General features: G+C 44.5%; 1 long non-coding RNA gene across 1 annotated transcript in view; it reads right to left on the bottom strand.

Moving 5' to 3' along the window:
• Positions 1-12,151, bottom strand: part of LOC143765789 (uncharacterized) — a 58,987-nt gene extending 46,836 nt beyond the window's left edge. Inside the window, exons 1-2 of the long non-coding RNA XR_013213460.1 lie at positions 12,115-12,151; positions 9,943-10,307 (exon numbers count right to left, since the gene is read on the bottom strand). This is a non-coding gene — a long non-coding RNA (uncharacterized LOC143765789). The remainder of the gene's footprint in view (positions 1-9,942; positions 10,308-12,114) is intronic.
• Positions 12,152-18,975: the final 6,824 nt, after the last annotated feature.

Here is an 18,975-nt window from a genome sequence, read left to right as displayed (position 1 = left end):
AATGAAATAATTAAACACAAAGGTTTAACATCTTTATTACACTCTCAATCCAAGCGAAGCCTTCGTTCGTCAGTAAAAAAAAATTCAAAATAAAAAAGCAACAACATCCCATACCTGTCCGCTGTACAGTCAAGTCCCACCCTGCAATTCATCTCAAGGGGTTAAATAGTTTACAACCCAGAGCGGTGCTAATGTTACCGGCCGGGCTGTAAACCACAAAGGAATGAAAGTAAAGCTGCGCAGTCTCAGTGACTACCACTGATGCCACTGAGGCTTCGCAGACTCCCCACCTGACGCAGTGAACTTGACAGCATGGAAAAATGTTCAGAAACTTTCCCATGCTACAGAGTTCATGTCTGGTCAGGCGGGAGGCTGCGCAGGCAGCTTTTCATTCATTCCTCCGTGGTTTACACCCGGGTCGGTAGCATTAGCACTGCTCTGGGTTGTAAACTATTTAACCCCTTGAGATGGATTGCAGGGTAAGGTATATATACAGTACAGACCAAAAGTTTGGACACACCTTCTCATTTAACCCCTTAAGCCCCGAGGGTGGTTTGCACGTTAATGACCGGGCCAATTTTTACAATTCTGACCACTTTCGCAATTTTCCAAATTTGAATTTTGATGCCCTTAAATCACAGAGATATGTCACGCAAAATACTTAATAAGTAACATTTCCCACATGTCTACTTTACATCAACACAATATTGGAACCAACAATTTTTTTTTAACAGAAAAACGGCTCGCACATCCTAACCAGTGTGAATAGGTGCATACCAGGAGCAGCTACCTCCATACATAAATATACAAAAAAGGTTGCACTCTATCGTGCCAAAGCATGTCTAATATGGAATACATGAAATTTGAATAGCAAAATGGCTTTTGAACATTAGAAAAATATTTAAGAGACGCTTTGCACAGAATTTGATATAAATCAAATAGTGTGAGCCCATCAACTTCGTCAAAGTGGTCTCAGACTGATGGGTCCCTGACCTCCCTGTCCAAATGTGAACACTTACCAAAGGCCAATATCTGTATGCCTGGGTGAATGTGGACACCTCTATTCAGCAAAGCCTACATATGAGTTAGCCGGGACCAAGTGTAATGAGATGCAATTAAAAACCACATGGTGATGGGAGGAGTGCACAGCCAGTAAGCTAACATGGAATTAACAGAAAAACGGCTCGCACATCCTAACCAGTGTGAATAGGTGCATACCAGGAGCAGCTACCTCCATACATAAATATACAAAAAAGGTTGCACTCTATCGTGCCAAAGCATGTCTAATATGGAATACATGAAATTTGAATAGCAAAATGGCTTTTGAACATTAGAAAAATATTTAAGAGACGCTTTGCACAGAATTTGATATAAATCAAATAGTGTGAGCCCATCAACTTCGTCAAAGTGGTCTCAGACTGATGGGTCCCTGACCTCCCTGTCCAAATGTGAACACTTACCAAAGGCCAATATCTGTATGCCTGGGTGAATGTGGACACCTCTATTCAGCAAAGCCTACATATGAGTTAGCCGGGACCAAGTGTAATGAGATGCTCCTGGTATGCACCTATTCACACTGGTTAGGATGTGCGAGCCGTTTTTCTGTTAATTCCATGTTAGCTTACTGGCTGTGCACTCCTCCCATCACCATGTGGTTTTTAATTGCATCTCATTACACTTGGTCCCGGCTAACTCATATGTAGGCTTTGCTGAATAGAGGTGTCCACATTCACCCAGGCATACAGATATTGGCCTTTGGTAAGTGTTCACATTTGGACAGGGAGGTCAGGGACCCATCAGTCTGAGACCACTTTGACGAAGTTGATGGGCTCACACTATTTGATTTATATCAAATTCTGTGCAAAGCGTCTCTTAAATATTTTTCTAATGTTCAAAAGCCATTTTGCTATTCAAATTTCATGTATTCCATATTAGACATGCTTTGGCACGTTAGAGTGCAACCTTTTTTGTATATTTATGTATGGAGGTAGCTGCTCCTGGTATGCACCTATTCACACTGGTTAGGATGTGCGAGCCGTTTTTCTGTTAATTCCATGTTAGCTTACTGGCTGTGCACTCCTCCCATCACCATGTGGTTTTTAATTGCATCTCATTACACTTGGTCCCGGCTAACTCATATGTAGGCTTTGCTGAATAGAGGTGTCCACATTCACCCAGGCATACAGATATTGGCCTTTGGTAAGTGTTCACATTTGGACAGGGAGGTCAGGGACCCATCAGTCTGAGACCACTTTGACGAAGTTGATGGGCTCACACTATTTGATTTATATCAAATTCTGTGCAAAGCGTCTCTTAAATATTTTTCTAATGTTCAAAAGCCATTTTGCTATTCAAATTTCATGTATTCCATATTAGACATGCTTTGGCACGATAGAGTACAACAATTTTTTTTTGTTAGGAAGTTATAAGGGTTAAAAGTTGACAAGCGATTTCTCATTTTTACAACACCATTTTCTTTAGGGACCACATCACATTTGAAGTCACTTTGAGGGGTCTATATGATAGAAAATACCCAAGTGTGACACCATTCTAAAAACTGTACCTCTCAAGGTGCTCAAAACCACATTCAAGAAGTTTATTAACCCTTCAGCTGCTATACAGAAATTTTTGGAATGTTTACAAAAAAATGAACATTTAACTTTTTTTCACAAAAAATGTATTTCAGATCCAATTTGTTTTATTTTACCAAGGGAAACAGGAGAAATTTGACCCTAAAAGTTGTTGTACAATTTGTCCTAATTACGCCGATACCCCATATGTGGGGGTAAGCCACTGTTTGGGCGCATGGTAGAGGAAGGTGCGCCTTTTGACTTTTCAATACAAAATTGGTTGGAATTGAGATAGGTTGCCATGTCGCGTTTGGAGAGCCCCTGATGTGCCTAAACATTGAAACCCCCCACAAGTGACACCATTTTGGAAAGTAGACCCCCCTAGGGACTTATCTAGATGTGTGGTGAGCACTTTGAACCCCCAAGTGTTTCACAGAAGTTTATAATGTAGAGCCGTAAAAATAAAAAATCATATTTTTTCACAAAAATGATCTTTTCACTCCCAATTTTTTATTTTCCCAAGGGTAACAGGAGAAATTGGACTCCAAAAGTTGTTGTGCAATTTGTCCTGCGTACACTAATACCTCATATGTGGGGGGAACCACCGTTTGGGCGCATGGCAGAGCTCGGAAGGGAAGGAGTGCCGTTTTGGAATGCAGACTTACAATGGAATGGTCTGCGAGCGTCATGTTGCGTTTGCAGAGCTGTTATGGTCTGGTGATTAAGGAGCGACATGCGACTAGCTCTGAGCAGGTGGTAACTATACCGACCGCAGTTCCTGATCTTAACACAGACACTAGCAGTAGCCGTGGGATGTTCCTGTCACTCCCTGGACACCTCGTCACAGCCAGAGATCTAGCTACCCCTAAAGGTAGAAGCAGGAAATACAGAAGGAGCATTAGAAAGCCCGAAAGGCATCACCAAGTATTCAAAATGGCCTTCGGGCGTATTAAATGCAGTTTTCCATTCGTCACCCTGTTTAATATGAACAAGATTATATGCCCCTCGAAGGTCAATCTTGGTAAACCAACTAGCCCCCTTAATCCGAGCAAACAAATCAGAGAGCAAAGGTAAAGGGTATTGGAATTTGACCGTGATCTTATTAAGAAAGCGATAATCAATACAGGGTCTCAAGGAGCCATCCTTCTTGGCAACAAAAAAGAATCCCGCTCCCAATGGTGACGAAGACGGCCGAATATGCCCCTTCTCTAAAGACTCCTTTACATAGCTCCGCATGGCTGCATGCTCTGGCACAGACAGATTGAAAAGTCGGCCCTTAGGGAACTTACAGCCAGGAATCAAGTCAATAGCACAATCACAGTCCCTATGTGGAGGAAGGGAACTGGACTTGGGCTCATCAAATACATCCTGGAAATCTGACAAAAATTCAGGAACATCAGAAGAGGCGGAAGAGGAAATTGACATTAAAGGAATGTCACTATGTACCCCTTGACAACCCCAACTAGTCACAGACATTGATTTCCAATCCAGCACTGGATTGTGTACTTGTAACCATGGAAAACCCAGTACAACAACATCATGTAAATTATGCAACACCAGAAAACGGCAATCTTCCTGATGTGCTGGAGCCATGCACATAGTCAGCTGAATCCAATACTGAGGTTTATTCTTGGCCAACGGTGTAGCATCAATACCTCTTAAGGGTATGGGACTCTGCAAAGGCTGCAAAGAAAAACCACAGCGCCTAGCGAATTCTAAGTCCATTAAGTTCAGAGCAGCGCCCGAATCCACAAATGCCATGACAGAAAAAGATGACAATGAGCAAATGAGGGTCACAGACAGGAGAAACCTAGGCTGCACAGTACTAATGGTAACAGATCTAGCGACCCTCTTAATACGCTTAGGGCAATCAGAAATAGCATGAGCAGAATCCCCACAGTAAAAACACAGCCCATTCTGACGTCTGTATCCCCTCTGTTCCGCTCTAGTCAAAATCCTATCACATTGCATGGGCTCAGGACTCTGCTCCGAGGACGCTGCCATATGGTGCACCACTTTGCGTTCGCGCAGGCGCCGATCAATCTGAATGGCCAGAGACATAGATTCGCTCAAACCAACAGGCGTGGGGAACCCCACCATAACATCTTTAAGGGCTTCAGAAAGACCCTTTCTGAAAATTGCTGCCAGAGCGTCCTCATTCCATTTAGTGAGCACAGACCATTTACTAAATTTCTGGCAGTATAATTCTGCCGCTTCCTGACCCTGACACAGGGCCAACAGTGTTTTCTCAGCATGCTCTACAGAGTTAGGTTCGTCATACAATAATCCAAGCAATTGAAAAAATGCATCTACATTAAGCAATGCCGGATCCCCTGACTCGAGGGAGAATGCCCAGTCCTGAGGGTCACCACGCAGCATAGAAATAACTATTTTTACTTGCTGAATGGGGTCACCAGAGGAACGGGGTTTCAGAGCAAAAAACAATTTGCAGTTATTTTTAAAGTTCAAAAACTTAGATCTATCCCCGTAAAACAAATCTGGAGTAGGAATTCTAGGCTCTAAGGCTGGAGTCTGAACAACATAATCTTGAATACTCTGTACTCTTGCAGCAAGCTGATCCACACGAGAAAGCAACCCCTGAACATCCATGCCCGCATCCAAATCCTGAACCACCCAGAGATTAAGAGGAAGGAAAAAGACAAAACAGACTAAAGAAAAAAAAAATGGCTCAGAACTCTTTTTCTTTTCCTTCTTTTGAGATGCATTCAGCTCATTTTTGGCCAGTTGTACTGTTATGGTCTGGTGATTAAGGAGCGACATGCAACTAGCTCTGAGCAGGTGGTAACTATACCGACCGCAGTTCCTGATCTTAACACATACACTAGCAGTAGCCGTGGGATGTTCCTGTCACTCCCTGGACACCTCGTCACAGCCGGAGATCTAGCTACCCCTAAAGGTAGAAGCAGGAAAGCTATCTTGCCTCAGAGAAAATCCCCAAAGGATAGGACAGCCCCCCACAAATAATGACTGTGAGAGGAGAAGGAAATGACATACGTAGTATGAAACAAGATTTAGCAAAGGAGGCCACTACTAGCTAGAAAGAATTAGTACAGGACAGAACACTGTGCGGTCAGTAATAAAAACTAGAAAAACTCCACCGCAGAGAAATGCAAAAATCTCCACACCTGACTAAAGGTGTGGAGGGCAAACTCTGCTGCCCAGAGCTTCCAGCTTAGCTGACTAGATACATACTGATAAGCTGGACAAATGAGCAAAACATTGAAAGTGCTAAACAACAAAGTCCACAACAAGTGAACTGCAAAAAGACAAGCAAGGACTTAGCTTTGCTGAAATGGTCAGAGTGACAGGGAAATCCTCAGAGAGCCATGACTCCAAGCTCAACAATTGACAACTGGCATTGAATTAGGGAAAAGGCCAGACTAATATAGCAGAGCCAGAAAGACGATCAGTGAAAACAGCTGCTGATGCTAAATCCAAGAAGCAGCCATAACACTCAAAACCACAGGAGGGAGCCCAAGAGCAGAACTCACAAAAATGCTACTTATAACCACCGGAGGGAGCCCAAGAGCGGAATTCACAACACAGAGCCCCTGATGTACCTAAACAGTGGAATCCCCCCACAAGTGACTCCATATTGGAAACTAGACCCCCCCAAGGAACTTATCTCGATGTGTTGTGACAACTTTGAACCCCCAAGTGTTTCACTACAGTTTATAACGCAGAGCTGTGAAAATAAAAAATATTTTTTTCTCACAAAAATTAATTTTAGCCCCCCAATTTTTATTTCCCCAAGGGTAACAGGAGAAACTGGACCAAAAAAGTTGTTGTCCAATTTGTCCTGAGTACGCTGATACCCCATATGTTGGGGTAAACCACTGTTTGGGTGCACGGCAGAGCTCAGAAGGGAAGGAGTGCTGTTTTACTTTTTCAGCGCAGAATTGGCTGGAATTGAGATTGGACGCCATGTCACATTTGGAGAGCCCCTGATGTGCCTAAACAGTGGAATTCCCCACAAATCTAACTCCAACCCTAACCCAAACACACCCCTAACCCTAATTCCAAACCTAACTACATCCCTAAACCCAACAGACCCCTTACCCCCAACACCCCCCTAACCCTAATCTCAAGCCTAACCATAACCCTAACCATGATACACCCCTAACTCTGAAATACCCCTAACCCTAATCCCAACCCTAATCCCAACTGTAAACGTAATCCAAACCCTAACCCCAACTCTAGCCCCAACTTTAGCTCTTACCCTAACTTTAGCCCCAACCCTAACTTAAGCCCTAACCCTAATGGGAAAATGGAAATATCTAAGTTTTTTTTTTTTCATTTTATCATTTTTCCCTAACTAAGGGGGTGATAAAGGAGGGTTTGATTTACTATTTATAGGGTTTTTTTTATAGTGGGTTTTTGTTTGGCAGCTGTCACACACTAAAAGATGTTTTTTATTGCAAACAATAGTTTTTGCATCACCACATTTTGAGACCTATAATTTTTCCACATTTTGGCCCACAGAGTCATGTGAGGTCTTGTTTTTTGCTGGACGAGTTGATGTTTTTATTGGTACTATTTTCAGGCACATGACTTTTTTTATTGCTTTTTATTATGATTTTTGGGAGGCAGAATGAACAAAAACCAGAAATTCATGAATTTCTTTTGGGGGGGCGTTTATACCGTTCCACGTTTGGTAAAATTGATAAAGCAGTTTTATTCTTCGGGTCAGTACGATTACTGAGATACCTCATTTATATTTTTTTATGTTTTGGCGCTTTTATACAATAAAAACTATTTTATATAAAAAATAATTATTTTTGCATCGCTTTATTCTGAGGGCTATAACTTATTTACGTTTTTGCTGATGATGCTGTATGATAGCTCGTTTTCTGCGGGAGAAGATTACATTTTCAGCGGTACCATGGTTATTTATATCGGTCTTATATCAGGGCCGGCAGAGCACAGCGGTGACGTCACCGCTGTGCTCGGCTTTACGGCCGGCACTGACACATTCAGTGCAGGAAGCTCTGAGCAGCAGCGCGGACGCCGGGGGACATGACAGACATCAGAAGGTGAGTATGTACTGTTTTTTTTTTTACTTTTACAATGGTAACCAGGGTAAATATCGGGTTACTAAGCGCGGCCCTGCGCTTAGTAACCCGATATTTACCCTGGTTACCATTGTAAAACATTGCTGGCATCGTTGCTTTTGCTGTCAAACACGATGATACACACCGACCTAACGACGAAATAAGGTGCTGGCCTTCTAGCTCCGACCAACGATATCACAGCGGGATCCAGATCGCTGCTGCGTGTCAAACACAACGATATCGCTATCCAGGATGCTGCAACGTCACGGATCGTTGTCGTTCTCGTTGGAAAGTTGTTCAGTGTGAAGGTACCTTAACTCTATTAAAACTGTATGACCAAGCCAAGGTACATTCCTGAATCCCCATAATGTTAAAATAGATACCAATAAAAGTAAAATTAATTGAGACATCAGTAGGTTAAGTGTTTTTGAATATCCATATTCAATCTCGAGTCCCATATAATCCTGCATAAAGGTTAATAATGGCCCCATAAGATGCTCCATAGACACATTTGCCCAATATAGTGCTGCAGAAACGTTGATTATGGCCCCATAAGATGCTCCATAAAGATATTTGCGCCATAAAGTGCTGCAGAAACGTTGATTATGGCCCCATAAGATGCTCCATAGAGACATTTGCCCCGTATAGTGCTGCAGTACAGTTGATTATGGCCCCATAAGATACTCCATAAAGATATTTGTGCCATATAGTGCTGCAGAAACGTTGATTATGGCCCCATAAGATGCTCCATAGAGACATTTGCCCCGTATAGTGCTGCAGAAACGTTCATTATGGCACCATAAGATGCTCCATATAGACACTTGCCCAAAATATTGCTGCAAAAACGTTAATTATGGCCCTATAAGATGCTCCATATAGACACTTGCCCCATATAGTGCTGCACAAACGTTGATTATGGCCCCATAAGATGCTCCATACAGACACTTGGCCCATATAGTGCTGCACAAACGTTAATTAAGGCCTCATAAGATGCTCCATACAGACATTTGCCCCATATAATGCTGCACAAACGTTAATTATGCCCCATAAGATGCTCCATACAGACACTTGCCCCATAGAGTGCTGCACAAACGTTAATTATGGCCCCATAAGATGCTCCATACAGACACTTGCCTCATATAGTGCTGCACAAACGTTATGGCTCCATAAGATGCTCCATACAGACACTTGCCCCATATAATGCTGCACAAACGTTAATTATGGCCCCATAAGATGCTCCATACAGATACTTGCCTCATATAATGCTGCACAAACGTTAATTATGGCCCCATAAGATGCTCCATACAGATACTTGCCCCATATAGTGCTGCACAAATGTTAATTATGCCCCATAAGATGCTCCATCCAGACACTTGCGCCATATAGTGCTGCACAAACGTTAATTATGCCCCATAAGATGCTCCATACAGACTCTTGCCCCATTTGCTGTTGCTGCGATAAAAAAAAAAAAATCACATACTCACCTCTCCGTCGCTCAGGCCCCCGGCACTTTCAATATTCACCTGCTCCTCGCTCCAGCCGCCACTCCATCTTCAGCGTCTTCTGCACTGACGCCACCGCGCCCTCTGACCTCAGCGTCACTACAGAAGACGCTGAAGATGGAGCGGCAGCTGAAATGAGGAGCAGGTGAATATTGCGCAGCGCTCCCCTCCCCATTATACTCACCTGCTCCTGGCGCGGTGCAGTCCCTGCTTCCCCGGCGCCGGCAGCTTCTTCCTGTACTGAGCGGTCACCGTTACTGCTCATTACAGTAATAAATATGCGGCTTCACCCCTATGGGAGGTGGAGCCGCATATTCATTACTGTAATGAGCGGTACCATGTGACCGCTCAGTACAGGAAGAAGCAGCAGCGCCGGGGAGCCAGGGACCTGCAGGGACCGCGTGAGGAGCAGGTGATTATAATTAGACAGCCCTCGCTCCCCCTCCCCTGTCGACCCCTGGGTATGACTCGACGAGGAGCCTCCTTGGACCGCCGCATCACCAGGCGGCCCGCTGGCGCCCCCCTGTCGGCTGCGCCCGGGGCACATGCCCCGGCTGCCCCACCCTGGATACGCCGCTGCATGTATGAGCATACAGTACAATTCCCACATGGGAACGGGCCTTTTAGTATAATCCCACGATTAAGTCTAACTGTGGGCCTGGTGTAATGGCTCCTCATGAGCATGTCCCTAAAATTAGGGGCCCTTCTGGCAGTCACCAGAGGTCGTGGACTGACTACTCGGGCCATTTGCATGTCCGTGGTCAAGATTCTCCGATGGTTATTCAGGATGTTCCTTACCTGGGTCCATTGGGTATGATATCCTGTGATGAAGCGCGCAAAATTGTCCGCTTTTTTCTCTGTGGGGACAAGTAAGGCATCTTGTGACTGTGACCTAGCTCCCTGGTATGCCCGAGAGATGCGTTTCTTAGGATAATTTCTCTTCCTAAGTTTTTCTGTGAGGTCATGGGCTTCCCTCCGAAAGTCTTCATCGTTTGTACAGTTCCGTCTTGTTCTGAGGAACTTGCCCCTCGGAATACCGTCTCTTGTATGTCCAGGATGAAAGCTGCGATATTCCAGCAAACTGTTAACCGCTGCAGGTTTCCGATAAAGACAGGTAGACAGAATGCAGTCCTGGCATTTGACCCCCAGGTCCAGAAAATAAACTGCAACAGAAGAAAACTGGTGGGTCAAAAAAAATATTATAGGGATTATGATTGAGAAAATCCAGAAATTCCAGACATTCCTCTGGAGAGCCTGACCAAATAAAGAAAATGTCGTCTATGAACCGCGACCAATGTTGTTGATAAATAGGCTGGAAACATAGACGACTGTGGACTCCCACCACCCTAAAAACAGATTTGCAAAAGCTGGGGCGCAACGCGCCCCCATAGCCACGCCTGATGTTTGAAGAAAAAAGGTCCTGTCAAATAAGAAAAAATTGTGCCTCAAAACAAAATTAAGTAAGTCAATAATGAAGGAGTCATGCATTCTATCCGAGTTTGATTGTTGATCAAGAAAGAACATGACCGCCTGCAAACCATCATCATGGTTGATGTTTGAATAAAGGGTTTCTACATCACAAGTGACCATAATTTCACCCGGAGACAAAGTGATCCCTTTGTAAATACTGATGAAGTGTGAGGAGTCTCTAATGTAAGAGGGCAGTTTGAGCACAAATGGCTGTAGAAAAAAATCAATGTACATGCACGCCTTTTCGCAAAGACTGCCAATACTCGACACAATTGGTCGACCCGGAGGTTTGTTCAGGTCCTTGTGGACTTTGGGTAGCATATAGAACGTTGATGTAATTGGTTCCTCTACCCAAATAAAATCCCGTTCACTGGCACTAATGAGTCCCAGCTCAAAGGCCCTATCTATGAGGGCTCTCATTTTGGTAGCGAAGACACCCGTGGGATTAGAAGGGAGTCTCCGATAAAAACGCTGGTTGTCAAGTTGTCTAAGGGCTTCTTCGAGGTACATATCATGAGGCCACAAAACAACATTACCCCCCTTATCTGCCTCCCTGATTAAGAATTTATTGTTAGATCGTAAACCAGATAGGGCCCGTTGTTCCTGAAATGTTAAATTGAGCATCGGTCTACCACAGACCGTCAAAAAAAAAACAAATAATAATCGTTTCCAAGAATATACATGTATGCTAAAATAAGCCGTGTGCTGCCAAGCAAGAGAATAAACACCACCAGGTGTTTGAAGAGATCTGTAAATCACATTTAGTAGCTGGCGCACCACAGTAATACAATAAATAGTTAATGGGGGTGCAAATACAGTGGCTAATAGACAGAATGATAAAGAACGCAGAAAAAGGAGCCACTATAACATTTGCACACCACCAAAATTTCAGTGAAAAAACACATAAGCTTTATTAGTAACATGAATAAAAACCATTAAAACCATACAGAAATAACTCCCTCTGTGTACATGCTCCCACAACTACCAAATATCGCACAAAACTCCCATATAATAATGGAAAATGTACATAAGGTATAACAATTAACCTATGATGTGCACATAATAGTAGTTATTGGCAAATAAGCCACATGGTGCTCAGAGAAGTACCCATAATAGTAAAGCCGTGCCAAACAGAGCCTGACACAATACTGCAGCACAACCACGTCCTGTGGCCCCCTTATGTTAATTGAGATTATGTTAATGTATAAAGTGCAAAGAATAGGGCCAAGCATTTGCCCCAGATAGAAAAGAGGGAGAAAAAAAGGGAGAAAAGAATCTCCAAGTCATGCACGGACATCACCTGTAATAAAGTGATAAGGGACCATGCTGCAGTAGCTAAGTAGTGCTCAAGGCGTGAAGCTCCAGGACTCCTGGAAGATGGTAAGAGCTGAGCACCCAGGGAGTGGGTAACGCCAGAGGGAGAGCCCAACGCGTGTCGCTGTTCAAGACAGCTTCGTCAGGGGAAGTGGACTCAAAGGAACCGATGAAGCTTATAAGTACCTGGTCTGATGAGAATCAATATGATCCGGTGTGTGGCAGATCAGGAGCGGAAGCGCCGGAAGTGGCAATTGGAAGGAAACATAGTGCTAGGCTCTAAAGAATGAACTGCGCATGCGCCGGTCAAAGGAACTGACGGATCGCAGGGAGACCAAGATAGAAGACCAAAAACAAAGAGGGCTGCTATGGCGCATGCGCGGCTCTCGGGAGCAGGTAATGTGGCAGTCATGTGTGCATAACTGTCAGCACACCAAGGGGAAACGAGTTATAAGAATGGGAAATGTTCTATTTGTGTCTAAACGGGGTAAAGACAAAAATTAAGAAAATAATATACATTAATTAAGGTTTTTTAGAACGCATCCATATAAACCATGTGAAAAAGCAAAAACAGCAAAAAAAAAAAACAAAAATACCCCCATAGCCTGAAAAGGAAAATGTAATGATTAAACAAAAATAAACATCCAACAATTATACATGAAAATCAAGATAACAGATACTATATGGACATGGGAATCAATAGTATTATAACGCGCATAGTCCAAGTACAAACCAAATAAAGTCCATACACAATGCCCCCACCCATGTAGCGATATAGTCTTTATCTGCTTTTCATTCAAGAAGGTAATGTGGAGATGCGTATGCAGATGGAAAAGAGGCAAACATATTCATTTCTGTATGGTTTTAATGCTTTTTATTCATGTTACTAATAAAGCTTATGTGTTTTTTCACTGAAATTTTGGTGGTGTGCAAATGTTATAGTGGCTCCTTTCTCTGTCTCCTCCGCACCTGTGCTGCGATTCTCTCATGTGATAGCACGACACTCGGATCACGCTCACAGCAGAGCAGGAGCTGAGGGTCATTAGCATATTAGCAAAATCATGCCATATGCTAGTGTGATTCCAGCCTAAGGCCTGGCACTGACGCCGGCACTGCATGTAGAAATACATGCTGTCGCACGCTCCGGTCCCGAGTGCCAGCAGCAGTGCCAGGTATTGATGCGAGTTTCTGGCATTGCACTTGCAAGTGTGACCCCGGCCTAAGCCACATTCTCACATTCAGTATTTGGTCAGTATTTTACCTCAGTATGTGTAAGCCAAAATTAGGAGAGGAACAATCAGAGGAAAAGTATAATAGAAACACGTCACCACTTCTGTATTTATCACCCCCTCCTGGTTTTGGCTTACACATACTGAGGTAAAATATCAACCCAATACTGAATGTGTGAACGTGGCCTTAGGGTACCGTCACACAGTCACACTTTGATCGCTACGACGGTACGATTCGTGACGTTCTAGCGATATCGTTACGATATCGCAGTGTCTGACACGCAGCAGCGATCAGGGACCCTGCTGAGAATCGTACTTCGTAGCAGATCGTTTGGAACTTTCTTTCGTCGCTGGACCTCCCGCTGACATCGCTGGATCGTAGTGTGTGACAGCGATCCAGCGATGTGTTCGCTTGTAACCAGGGTAAACATCGGGTTACTAAGTGCAGGGCCGCGCTTAGTAACCCGATGTTTACCGTGGTTACCAGCGTAAAAGTAAAAAAAACAAACAGTACATACTCACATTCCGGTGTCTGTCCTCCGGCGTCTCAGCTTCTCTGCAGTGTGAGCGCCGGCCAGCCAGAAAGCGAGCACAGCGGTGACGTCTGACGTCACCGCTCTGCTTTCCGGCCGCTGTGCTTACACAGTGCAGAGAAGCTGAGACGCCGGGGGACAGACACCGGAATGTAAGTATGTACTGTTTGTTTTTTTTACGTTTACGCTGGTAACCAGGGTAAACATCGGGTTACTAAGCGCGGCCCTGCGCTTAGTAACCCGATGTTTACCCTGGTTACCCGGGGACTTCGGCATCGCTCCAGCGCCGTGATTGCAACGTGTGACCGCAGTCTACGACGCTGGAGCGATAATCATACGATCGCTGCGACGTCACGGATCGTGCCGTCGTAGCGATCAAAATGGCATTGTGTGACGGTACCCTTAGCCTTGGAAAACTGCTACCAAGAGACATTTGGGAGATATGTCAATGATGGTGCAAAGGAAAAGTTGAGACTTTGATGCTCGAAAACTAATGTGAAAGCCCCTTTCAGCTAGTCTGCTGGTCCCACTATATTTTATGGGTTTTGCCTAGCTAATTTGTGACAAAAAATGTAATTCTCATGACTGTCCAGCAGGGGGCAGCTAACTTTACTGGTCTTTTGATTGTATGATATGAATGTGTCGCCATCATTTCAAATTCAATTGTAATGCCACTAATGTATGTGGTATATGTCTGATCAGTGTGTGTGGATCCCAATAACCACACAGTATTTATTGTGTCAGCTAAATGTAGATACAGGGGAGTTCATAGAAGTCATGGGCCCTCTAGCAGGAGTTGTAATTGCCCCCCTCCAAATAAAAAAGGAAATAAATAATAGTGGAGTCACAGAAACGTATATCTCACAGCTTTGCAACCCTTACAAAGTAATTTCCCCGTATTGAAAACCCCAGGTTCCCCTGTCATTCCCCCCATAAAGTATGTCAGTATGATGCCAACAAAAGTGTCCCAAAAACCAGGGCTGTGGAGATGGTGTTGTGGAGTCGGAGCCCATTTTGGTGAAATCGGAGTCATGGAAATTGATGTGTCGGAGGTTTGGCTTACCGACACCACAGTCCTACCAAAAACACAGTATGATACCCCCACAGTGAATTCCTCCACAGTACCCTCCATAACCTGGATGACCCTACTGTTCCCCTCCCCGGCAAAGTATCGAAGTATTCGTGACCCCAACACAGTATGATCTCCCACCTGTGATCCCAACACAGCCCTCCAGACAATATGTTAGCCATGGCATGTGTTTATATACCTGCTTTGTCTGACTTGTTTACTCAGCAGAGGAATTTTGTCCTCTATTGTCTGACATGTCTTTGGCTCAGGGGTGTGATTCATTGTTCATGAGTTGTTCATGTTTTTAAGTGGTTTTAATACACATTTTGTATGTCCTGGTTTTCTAATAAAAATTATTTGTTTTCATGTTGTTTGGGTGTGCATACCATTATTTGTTTGGTCTGTTTTCTCCTTGAATCATGGCCACCACACAGCCCTCCATACAGTATAATGGCCCCCACACCCCTAATGGCCCCCACACCCCTCAACACAAGCCTCCACACTGTATAATGACCCCCACTAGCTATCCCAGCAGTATAATGGCACCCACACAGCCCTCCATACAGTATAATGACCCCGACACTCCTCAACACAACCCTCAATACAGTATAACCTTTACTAGCTCTCCAAATAGTATAATGGCCCCCACACAACTGTCCACACAGTATAATGACCCCCACTAGCTCTCCCAGCAGTATAATGGCACCCACACAGCCCTCCATACAGTATAATGGCCCCGACACTCCTCAACACAACCCTCAATACAGTATAGCCTTTACTAGCTCTCCAAATAGTATAATGGCCCCCACACAACCGTCCACACAGTATAATGACCCCCACTAGCTCTCCCAGCAGTATAATGGCACCCACACAGCCCTCCATACAGTATAATGGCCTCGACACTCCTCAACACAACCCTCCGTACAGTATTATAGCCTTTACTAGCTCTCCAAATAGTATAATGACCCCCAACACAGCATAATGGCCCCCACACAAACCTCCACACAGTATAATAATATAAACAGGCTGCAGATCTCATTCGTTGGGTAAAATGATCTTTTTATTTGCCCCAGAGATCATTGTTCTCAGCAGCGCATCATCTTGTGTAAACAAGTCCCACGCTGTCAGGAACAATGGCAGCCTGTGCGCACAGAACATCTCTTACAGATCATTCGGTGCAGATCTGAAGAGCAATGTGCCTGTGTAAACAACCTACTAAACCACCAATTAGAAAACAAGTAGCTGATCAGCAGTAGTTTAGTGGCGCCAATCAGCAAGTGTAAACCGACCCTAGGCTGCGTTTCCAAGCTAAGCTTTAGGTGAGTTTTGGATGTTGCAAAGTTTCTACACCATTTCTTCACCCATTAGCTAAATTAGGTTACTTGTGTGTGTTTTTTTTTTTATTGCGTTTTTATTGGGTTTTGTCTTTTACATGCATTTTTCACACTTCTGTTTTTGTCTCTTTTTGCTATGTCATGTTTTAAAGTGGATCTGTGAGAAGTTTTTCCATTTAATTTGAGAGCAGCATGATGTAGGGGGATGAGATCCTGATTCCAGCGATGTGTCACTTACTGAGCTGCTTGCTGTCGTCTTGATAAAAGCCCAGTTTTATCTGGTGCAGATCTGCTAGTTCTCCGAATGCTGAGCTGTGTATAACACCGCCCACACTACTGATTGGCAGCTTTCTGCGTACACTGTATTGAATCAACAACCCACAGCTTAGTAAGTGATACATTGCTGGAATCAGGGTCTCAATCTCTACATCATACTGCTCTTGTATTACATAGCAAAAAGCTGTTGATAGATTTCCTTTAAATAAAGCTGCCGTGCTTTCAATACGTCCTGGTAATTTTCTTGGATCAAACTTTATTGATACAGTCAAGTGCCAATTACATGCATTTTTAGTATGATTTTACATGCGATTTTCTGCATCTAAACCAATGTTATTGGGAAAATCCACACATCAGCGTACCTGCAAGAGAAATTAACGTCTTGTGGATTTTAAAAATGTATCGCATGTCAGCATTAAAAAAATATATAATACAGTGGGCATGAAATTTCTATAAATCCCATACACTTTGCTGGAACTGTAAGATGCTGTGTCAAAAAGTCATTGTGGGAACCTAACCTTACAGCTCTATGCACGGTCCTGATGACTAGATGCAAGCAGCTACAGGGAGAATAGAAATTAATTTTCTCCCTGTAGCCACTGCTCCAGTAAGCCAGATAGAAAGGACTTAAATGCCATATCGACAGGTACATAGGGTTTTTTCCCAAGGTGACAGGTTCATACGTTTTTCCTACCCCATCTGAGAGCAGCGAAATGTAAGGGCAGAGATCCTGATTCCAGCGATGTGTCACTTACTAGGTTGCTTGCTGTCATTTTGATAAAATCTGTTTTATCTCTCAATGCTGAGCCCTGTATAACCCTGCCCACTCCACTGATTGGCTGCTTTCTGCCTATGCACAATGTAGACACAAAGCTGCCAATCAGTGATAGTGTGAGGTTATACAGGGCTCATGAATAGGGAGGACTACCTGGCAGCAGGTTTACTAGGCCTCTAGTGATAATCTCCTGCTGATAAAACAGTGATTTTATCTAAACTACAGGAAGCAGCCTAGTATGTGACACATCTCTGGAATCAGGGTATCTGTCTCTACATTATACTGCTCTCAGATTGAGTGGCAAAAACCTTGTGGCATATTCCCTTTAAGATCTAGTGCAGATGATCTGGGACCATCCCTGGAAACCAGGGGCTGAATGGTTTCCTGCACTGTGTCACCTCCTATCTGCACAAAATGCAGGGTATCACATGACGGAGACAGGAACAGACTGTCACCTCTCACCCAGTTACTCAATCCTGTCCTGTGTGTTGCGTCATCACTCGGGTGGATCCGTGTTCTTGGCAGCCGGCGTTACTAGCGGTTATGTCAGGGTACGGGCTGCATCACTGGAGTGCTGTTAAATAATGGATGCAAAGGGACACGGTGTCTAAATATAAGTCTGTGTCCTAGACGCTGCACATGGGAACCGAGGCGTTCTCATAGGGGGTGTGTGGCTGGGAAATGCTCTTCCCATACTCTCATGTACTGTATGGCTGATCCACTGAATGATGACACATTCTGCAACTTTATATTTAGTCCTCATCGTTTTCAAGATCTCTGCTTGATCCCAAAGAATGGCAACATTCTCGTTTACATTCAGAAACTAAAAATAACATATAGCTCTAAAGGCCCCGTCTCACTAAGCGATTTACCAACGATCACGACCAGCGATACGACCTGGCCGTGATCGTTGGTAAGTCGCTGTGTGGTCGCTGGGGAGCTGTCACACAGACAGCTCTCTCCAGCGACCAACGATCAGGGGAAGGACTTCGGCATCGTTGAAACTGTCTTCAACGATGCCGAAGTCCCCCTGCAGCACCCGGGTAACCAGGGTAAACATCGGGTTACTAAGCGCAGGGCCGCGCTTAGTAACCCGATGTTTACCCTGGTTACCAAAAAAAACAAACAGTACATACTCGCCTTTCGGTGTCCAGGTCCCTTGCCGTCTGCTTCCTGCTCTGACTGAGCCGCCGTACAGTGAGAGCAGGGCGCAGCGGTGACGTCACTGCTGTGCTCTCACTTCTCACTGTACGGCCGGGAGTCAGTGAGAGCAGGAAGCGGACGGCAAGGGACCTGACGGACATCAGAAGGCGAGTATGTATTGGTTTTTTTTTTTTACATTTACGCTGGTAACCAGGGTAAACATCGGGTTACTAAGCGCGGCCCTGCGCTTAGTAACCCGATGTTTACCCTGGTTACCAGTGAAGACATCGCTGGATCGGTGTCACACACACCGATTCAGCGATGTCAGCGGGGCCTCAACGACCAAAAAAAGGCCCAGGCCATTCCGACACGACCAGCGATCTCACAGCAGGGGCCTGATCGCTGGTACGTGTCACACATAGCGAGATCGCTATGGAGGTGGCTGTTGCGTCACAAAACTTGTGACTCAGCAGCGATCTCGCTAGCGATCTCGCTATGTGAGACGGGGCCTTAACACTATGCACAGCAGAGGATTTGCTACAGTATGTCGAGCCTATCTGAAAGCAGCATGATGTTAGGGCAGAACCTCTGATTCCTGCGATGTATCGCTTACTAGGATGCTTACTGTAGTTTTGATAAAATCCCTGTTTTATCTTCTACAGATCTAGCAGCTCTCTGAATGCTGAGC

Source organism: Ranitomeya variabilis, chromosome 4 (assembly GCF_051348905.1).
Source record: "Ranitomeya variabilis isolate aRanVar5 chromosome 4, aRanVar5.hap1, whole genome shotgun sequence".
In the NCBI taxonomy this organism is placed as follows: Eukaryota; Metazoa; Chordata; class Amphibia; order Anura; family Dendrobatidae; genus Ranitomeya; species Ranitomeya variabilis.
The sequence above is the reverse complement of the archived record's forward strand: the minus strand, read 5'-3'. Positions and strand labels throughout refer to the sequence as shown.